This window comes from Prunus dulcis, chromosome 1 (genome assembly GCF_902201215.1).
Source record: "Prunus dulcis chromosome 1, ALMONDv2, whole genome shotgun sequence".
In the NCBI taxonomy this organism is placed as follows: domain Eukaryota; kingdom Viridiplantae; phylum Streptophyta; class Magnoliopsida; order Rosales; family Rosaceae; genus Prunus; species Prunus dulcis.
In genome coordinates, this window is record NC_047650.1 from 22,184,515 (window position 1) to 22,193,223 (window position 8,709).

The following is an 8,709-nucleotide window of genomic DNA, read 5'->3' on the forward strand; positions in this document are numbered from 1 at the left end:
TTGCACTACGAGCGTTGTTCTGCTTGAGCAGGACTCTTCCTGAGTTTGCTGAGGTCTGCACGTCTGTGAAAACTCAAACTCTGCTTGTCTTGGTTTTTGCTGAACCAAATTTGTAACGAGGGATCTCGTTTTAGAAGACTTATTTTCTAAGTCTGAACTTTGGAATTCTGATCTAAATCTGGTTTCTCTTGGAATCCAAGTGAGCTTTTGGTTGTTTTCTTCTTGTTGTTTTTTTTTTGATTGATTGATGAATTGAGTGTTCTTTTCTTTCTTGCCTACTTCTGTTTTTATAAGAGACCTTCTTGGGGAGGTGGTTTTAATTTTAATAATGGGCGGCAAAAAGATCTCCTAAAATGTAAAGTAGAAAAGATTTTTATCAATCATGGCAGATAGGCTCTCAGTAGTCACCTCCTAAAGCAATCCCTTCCCTGGTTTCCTGGGTGGCAGCTTTCTATTTCAATGCCATCGTCTGTGTGGGCTGATTTTATGGCGGTTTGGTTTTTTTTTCTTTTGTATTTTCTGAACAACTCCCTGTTTTTAGAAATCATGACCCGTGAATTCCTTGGAAGATGGTGTATTGCTTTGGAGCAAAATCTCTGAATACGGATGGGCTTTTGATCTTCTGTTGGCAGTGTTTCAGAGACGTCTCCTCTCATATAAAAAATTTAGTTGGAATTGCTGACTTTTCAAGGCTGAGGTACCCACGTGGGTGTGTTTTTGATCTCTTGGGTTTGAGCCCAAATAATTTGTGGGCTGATCCTTGAAGCCTTGATGACAGCTTCCACGTTTGCTCTTTTTGGGCTGGGCAGGTAGCTTTACCATGGGCCCGTTTTTTTTTGAACTTTTTGGCGTGCTAATTTTAGGCCCAAACAATGCCCCCATTAAGTCTGAATCGTTTTGGAACGGTTTTCAGACTTAATATTTTTGCCATGAATTTGCGCGCCAGTCTTTTCCGCTTCTTACCCCGCGTCTGTCACGTCCGCCCATAATGATCTAGAGTTCGTGGGTGAAACGGCTATTTATTAGCTAGTTACTAGCTAATAATCATAAGGTGCCGTCTCATCTTCTTCTTCCCATGTTTTTTTGAGCTTTCTTTTAAAAGAAATTCAGACCCACCGCTTCTAACCCTTCCGACTAAGAACCTTTCTTCAGGACTTCCATCGTTTCCTTCGAACCTTCCTTGAATCAGAAATGTCTTCCCCAAGGTCCCGTGCTCAGTCTTCTTCAGCTCCAGTTCCTCTCGATTACATTACTGGGAGCGGGATTGATGCTCACGCGATAGAAGTCAGGAGCAAGCTTCACCCCTTTGCCCAAAAGAACCTGGACGAGAATATCCTTCATTTGTTCGAGAACACCCTAGTGTTAGGGCCTCACTGGTTTGGTCCTGTTCCAGCTGGGATGGCAGAATTGTTGAAAAAGGATGCGGAGGCTCCTTTGTGTTTTGAGAGCACTTCTGCCCTGGCTTCTTATTCTTGGGTTAGCAAGAATTTGAGCCGGTCTTTCCCGTCCAGCGAGGTGAGGAACAGTCCAGTCAAATGGGCAGACTGGATTGACAAGCTTCTCCCGAGATATGGGGGTCACTGGAGGAGAGCCGGGATTTATGATGCCATTCTCCTGTCCAAGCAGTCGATTAACAGGGATGAAAACCTGCTTGCCGCTGCTTTGTGCTTCTGGAATTCTGCCAGCAATACATTTGACTTCTGTGCGGGCCCTATGGAGCCAACCCTGTTGGATATGGCTCAGATTTTTGGATTCAGGCCCCATGGCAGGCCTGTTGATGCTGTTGGAGATTACCACAGGCGAAAAAATCAAGAGAAAGTGGTCACTCCCTTCACTATCTCTCCAGCCACGATCAACCAGAACTGCTCTTTCTCCAATTATTTGAAGAAATTCAATGCTGAGAAGGACAAGGACCAGCAACACATGTTGTTCCTTTTGTATTGGCTAAACCGGTTCGTTTTCCCCAATCGGTCTTCGGCAGTTCTGCTTGAGTACGGACATCTGGCAGAGGCGCTTCACAATCACACTGATGTGGGGCTTGGGCCTACAGTTCTGGCTCACCTTTTCAAGAATCTATACACTGCCACCCTGGAGAATCCATTCAACCTGTCGGCCCCTGGCGCATTCTGGATGATCCAGATCTAGCTGCAGGTCTATTTTCCAGAGTTAAGGTTCCCAGACATAGTTCTGCCTGAAGACCAAGTTCTGGCCCTTCCTCTGATATCGGCAGAAGTGCCCAAGCGTTCTCTTGAGGAGTACTTGATGCTCTTCAGGCATTGCACCAAGCGGTCGGCTGCTCAGTGGCAGGTGGTGATCAGAAGGACCTATCCTTGGTTCCAGGCTGGATTTCGGCTTTTTGAAAAGGAGCCAGAAGACGAGGCTGCCAGAACAGACTTCAGGAAGAAATTTCTGAGCATTACTCTGCCCAGAGATCTGCCCCATGGTGGGGGCAAGCCTCCAAACTATCATCTGGGGGCAGAAGTCTACCATCCCAACTTCTGTGCAAGGCAGCTTGGCTGTCCTCAGCTTATTCCGCTGAAATCATATCGGAATTGTAACCGGGCCTCTTCTTGGAGGGACGCAGATGATCTGGAGGTGCACAAGGATGCTCGGTGTGCAGTGAATAAGATCAATAATAGCACGGATGCCCTCTATCCCTCGTGGGAACCAAATTCCTGCAGTTTCGCCGATTTTGACGCCTGGTGGCAAACCAGATTCCAAAGTCTGCCAGCCTCTGTCACTGCTCTCAAGGTTCTTTTTGACGGTTGGGAGAACTGGCACACTTTTGCGGAGGGGGATGCTAAGGCGCACATGATCCAGACCCTCAAAGACATTAATGCACAGATCATAGAAGGTAGATATCTAATTCTGTCTGGAATATGTTCTGTCTTGGTGGTCGATTTCTAACATATGTTCTGCCTGTTTTTAGATCCTTCCCTGACAACCAATGTAGGTGGACAGTCTGTTCATGCTGGAAAAGTGATTGGTAGGTTCCCTTCTAGTTCGTTTTTTTTTTTTTGTCTTTCTCTGCTGAATTTGTTTTGAACCTCTAACTTGTTGGTGCAGTCTCCTCTGTTATCGAGGCGGGGGACTTGGAGCTTCCTTCCGTCGACGAGGAAGATGAGGTTCAGCCAGAACAAACCCCTGCCGAGGCTGTTCTTTCTGGCAGAAGGAAAAGAAAAGGGCATGCTCCCTCTCTGGACAACACTACGCGGCCTGGTATTACAGGTGAACTTGGAATGTTCCAGCCGTTCTTTTTAGATTCATTTTGTCTTGTCATTTTTCTAATCTTTTCCTTTTGTTCTGTCCAGCTGGTAGTCCTTCCCCTCCTCCTGCTAAGTTGAAAAAACTTAAAAAGAGGAGTGAAGTGGAATACGTTGCTGTAGAAGAAGCTGCAGCAGTCCCGGCCACCACTTCTGGGACGGATGAAGAGCTTCGAGAAGCTTTTGAGGAGGTGGAGCAAGAAAAAGAACTGCAAGAGCTAGAGGAGGTGCCTCAAGAAAAGGTGGCAACGGCGGAAGAAGAGGTGAGTTTTATTTTGTGACTGGTACCTGTTCCCTTTTTGCTTCATTCCTTCTGTTCTGACCCTTGTTTCTGTAGGATGAAATCCCTGCTGAGGTGATTGCAGAGAGTATTGCCTTGGCGCAGAAGCAACAAAAGGGTCCAAGTGCTGAGCTGACTAGCTCAGAACTGGCTCTTTTTGAGGATGTTGAGGCAGAACACTCTACTGCTGCTCCAGAGGCTGAGGATCAGGTGGAGCGGTCTGTATCAGACCCTGTGGATCAGGCAGAATTAACCGTTGTGGTTCCGGAGGCTGAGGTGGGAACAACTGCAGCTGCTCCTGTGATTATGGTAATTTTCCTCCTCAACTGTTCATGTTTTCCTGTTGTTCTGTCTGTTCTTGCTTTTTAACAGTTGCAGTCTTTCCAGGTGGAAGTGCCTAAAGCCGCTGGTGCCCTGGCCGCGGTATCCAGCCCCCTGAAGCCTCCCATTGTCGCGGTAAGTTTTCAACTTTTAAGCCCCTTATTTTCCACTTTCTGCCTGGTCTTAAACTTATGCTCTCTTCTGCAGATGCCTATTCATTCCTTTCCAGGATCATCTGCCACGGGTTCTTTTGCTGATCTGGAATTGGAAGAGTTTGAAGCCATGGATCTGGATGCTCAATTGGATAGGCTGGAGAAACTTAGCTCTCCTCCAAGCAAGGCAAAATCTAGAGCAGTGCAGGAGGCCATGGAGAGGTTGAAAATCTGGCAGTTCACTGAGCTGGAGTTTGATGAAGATAAAGGGGCTCTGGATCAGCTGATGAAGGACCTGGACCTGCTGCATAGACAGAACATGGCTCCGAAGCCTATTCTTGAGATGGGCCTAAGCCTGGCCAGAGATGTGCTTAATTTGCATGATCGCTATGAAGATCTTAGGCCCACGTTCAAGACTTCTAAGTTCTGCAAGGCCACACATGAAGCCAATCTGGCTGATTTTGCTAGGCAGAAAGCAGAACTGGACCAGATGGTGGCTGGATACAAGGAAGCCCGGGCTACTGCGGACAAGTTGGAGAAGCAGATTGAAAAGCTCCAAAAACAACTGGCAGAGTGTAGGGAGGTGCAGAACAGACTTGGGGCTGGACTGAGTTCTAAGACCAAGGCCACCTTCCTTGTGCAGAGCATGGTTGCAGCATCCAGGCCAGCTTTGGAAATTGCAGAAGCCTCCATTCACCAAGGGGTGCTGCTTCAGAAAGGGCTTTCTGTCAAGAAGGCGAATCTGCAGGAAACCCTCAGAAAATTAGGGTTTTAGTCTTTTCAAATTTTGTTTCTTTGTTTGCTTGGAAGACTTTGCCGCTAGGGTGGCTATTTTTAAATAAAGTTTATTCTGTTTGCCTTTTAAATAGCATTTCACTGCCTTTATTTACCCTTGATGCAATAAACAAAACACAGTATTGAAAGAAAAAATAAAACAACTTTTAAAGCAAAACAGATTCATAAAATAGAAAAAGTCAGCCTTGTTCTTTTTCTATCCCGGGGTCTGTCTGTATAGCCTGTGAATCCCACATGGTTGGGTAGAATTTCTTTAACCATTTGCCATTGAGTGGGGCAGTGTGAATAACTCCATCTCTGTCCTGCAGCCTGTATGGCCCCATTCCGAGGATCTGGTTAATTACAAAAGGGCCTTCCCACGTAGGTGACCATTTCCCATATCCAGCTATGTGTGCTCCAAGGGGCAGAATTGCCTTCCAGACTATTTCTCCCTCTTCAAAACTCGTCTCTGACTCTTTTGTTGTATGCCCTTGACACAGCCTGTTTTCCTGCTAAGAGTTTGTTGAGGGTGTCAATCCTACTTGCATCTAATTCTTCCAATTCAAGTAACATGGCTTGAGAGTAGTCTTCTCCTGTGAGACCGTGCTGGTGAGCAATTCTAAGAGACTGGACTGCTATCTCCATGGGAAGAATTGCATCATGGCCGTAGGTCAGAGCATAGGGGGTCATGCCAGTCGCTTCTCTTTTTGAAGTTCTGTATGCCCACAAAGTCTCTGATAACTTTTCATGCCACTGCTTTGGATTCTTCTCCAGCATCTTTATGATGATATTGATAATCACCTTGTTACTTGATTCTGCCTGTCCATTAGCTTGAGCATAATAAGGGGTAGATTGAAGCAGTTTGAACTTAAATGCTTCTGCCATATCTAGCATATCCCTAGATATGAAAGAAGAACCCCTATCAGTTGTGATTGATTCTGGAATGCCGAACCTTTGTATGATCTTTTCTTCTATAAAGGTGATGATCTCTTGAGAAGTTGTAGTTTTGATTGGCTACGTCTCTACCCATTTGGTGAAATAGTCCGTAGCAACAATGATAAAACAGTGCTGCTGGCTGCTGGCTGGATAGATTTTGCCAATGAGATCCATTGCCCATCCCCTAAAAGGCCATGGTTTTACCACTGGATTCATGGGAACAGAAGGAGCTTGCTGGATTGGGCCGTGCCTTTGACAAGCTTCACATCCCTTGGAATAGTTGATGCAATCCTTCAACATGGTTGGCCAGAAGTAGCCATACCTTCTAATTAACCAGCACATCTTTCTTCCCCCTTGGTGAGCCCCACAGATCCCCTCATGGGTTTCTCCCATGACTTTCATATATTCTGTCTTTCCAAGGCACCTTAATAGCGCCTCATCCTTACTTTTTCGGACCAAATCTTCATTCCACATGAGGTAGTTTGTAGCCATGATTCTGACTCTTTTCTCAGAGGGCAGAGTGGGATATTGCAAGTAAGTCATGATAGGCTCCCTCCAATCGTCTTTAGTGATTAAGGCAGAATTGACTTCTATCTCCATTCCTCTAGTCAGAACAGATGGTAGACTTTTTCTTCCTATCTTGATGATCCTTTGGACGCAGTCTTCGGGCATTTGTATGCCTGATGCTACCTGAGCCAGTTCATTGGCTGCGAAGTTTTCTTCCCTTGGGATGTATTCCCAAGTAGCTTCTCTGAATTCTGTCAACAGATTTCTAGCTGCTACTAGATATACAGCCAAGGAAGGATTTAGACACTTGTATTCTCCAGCAATTTGTTTTAAGACAAGCATTGAATCTCCCAAGATCTCCACGGACTGGATTCCTAATTCTACCAACATCTCAAGCCCTATAATCAAAGCTTCGTACTCAGCCCGGTTGTTGGTGCACTGGAAATCTAACTGGAAGGAATAGCAATGTCTGATCCCCAATGGTTCTTCCAGAACAATCCCGGCTCCTGAAGCCTTATCTGTCTTTGATCCATCAAAATATAGTTTCCAAGGTGTAAGATGAATCGAATAGATTGGATTGTTAAGGCAAACATGAGCCCTAGTTAGTAGATTTGCATTTGCTATGTCCAAAGAGTCCATGTTTTCAATTTCCTCTCCTGGGTGATCTGCTAAGAAGTCTGCCACAGCTTGCCCTTTGACAGCTTTCTGGGGGACATACCTGAAGGTGAATTCTGTCAAAGCCAAAGTCCATTTCCCAATTCTGCCCCTCAGCATTGGTCTTGTCAACATATATTTGATTAAGTCTGTCTTGGCGATGATGTAGATAGTGTGTGGCAGCATGTAGTGTCTGAGTTTTACGGCAGTAAAATACAAGGCCAGGCAAAGCCTTTCTATCGCGGAATACCTTCTTTCCACTTCTGTTAATGTTCTGCTTAGATAGTAGACTGCTTGCTCCTTTCCTTCCTTGTTATCTTGAACTAGCAGACTTCCAATGGACACTTCTGATGCAGATACATAGAGCTTGAGTGGTCTGCCTCTCTTCGGTGGGGACAGAACTGGTGGATTTGAGAGGTAATTTTTTATTTCCTGGAAAGCCTGTTGGTGCTGTTCTTCCCACTTGAATGTTTGTTCCTGCTTTAGTCTTAACAGGGAAGAAAAAGGCTGAATCTTTCCTGCAGAATTAGATATGAATCTCCTTAGAAAATTGATTTTTCCTAGGAGACTCTGAAGTTCCTTTTTGTTCCGAGGTGGTAAGGCTTCCATGATGGACTTTGCTTTATTCTTGTCAACTTCTATGCCTCTCTGGTGAACCAAGAATCCTAAGAAGTTTCCTGCCTGGACTCCAAAGACACATTTTTTGGGGTTCATTTTTAGCTTGTGCTGCCTCATTCTTAGGAATGCCTTTCTTAGACTTGATATGTGGTCTCCTTCCTCGGGAGACTTAATCACCACATCATCTATGTATACTTCTAAAGAATGTCCTATCATATCATGAAAAATGGAATTCATTGCCCTTTGATAGGTAGCACCCGCGTTCCTTAAACCGAAAGGCATTACAGTATATTCGAAAGCACCTATATGCCCTGGACACATGAAGGCTGGCTTGTGGATGTCTTGTTCTGCCATCATGATCTGGTTATAACCTGCATTGCCATCCATGAAAGATAGCATCTGGTTATGAGCAGCTCCGTCTATTAGCATGTCTGCCATTGGCATAGGATATTCGTCCTTGGGAGATGCTTCATTCAGATTTCTATAATCCACACAGATTCTAACTGCCCCTGTTTTTCTTTTGAGAACAGGTACAATATTTGCTAACCAATCGGCATAGATGGCTGGCCTGATGAATCCTGCCTTGAGCAGCCTTTCTATCTCTTCTTTGCCCTTTAGTTCTGTGTCCATAGACATTCTTCTTCTGGCCTGTTTAACTGGAAGGTAGCCATCTTTGATTGGCAGTTTGTGCTCTACTAACTGTCTGTCTAGTCCTGGCATCTCGTGATAATGCCAGGCAAAACAATCTCTGAACTCCTGTAAAAGTGCCATGAGTTCAGACTTAAGTGGTTCTTTTAAAAGTGTGCTGATGAAAGTAGGCCTTGGATCTTCTTCTGTCCCTAAGTTTATTTCTTGTAGAGGATCCTCCACTTCTGGCAGGGAGTCATCCAATGCTGCTGGTGCAAAATCTAATACTTCCTTCTGTAAAACTTCCTCTTCTTGATCCTTCGTACTTTCATGCGTGAATTCTGCCATATTGGTGGCTGGATTCTGCATAAAAAACTTCCTTTCTTCCCAGTATATCAACAATCTTTTTGTGATGGATCGGATTGTTGCAGCTCGATCCTTGTCCAATTGATTGGGACTAATCATCAGAGTTCCTAGCATAAAAAGGTCTATTCCAGTGCTCCAGAGAATTGGCTAGACCTTCTTCAATGAGCCTTTGGGCCGTGACACCATGGGGGCGGCCGTTCTGGTTGACTCC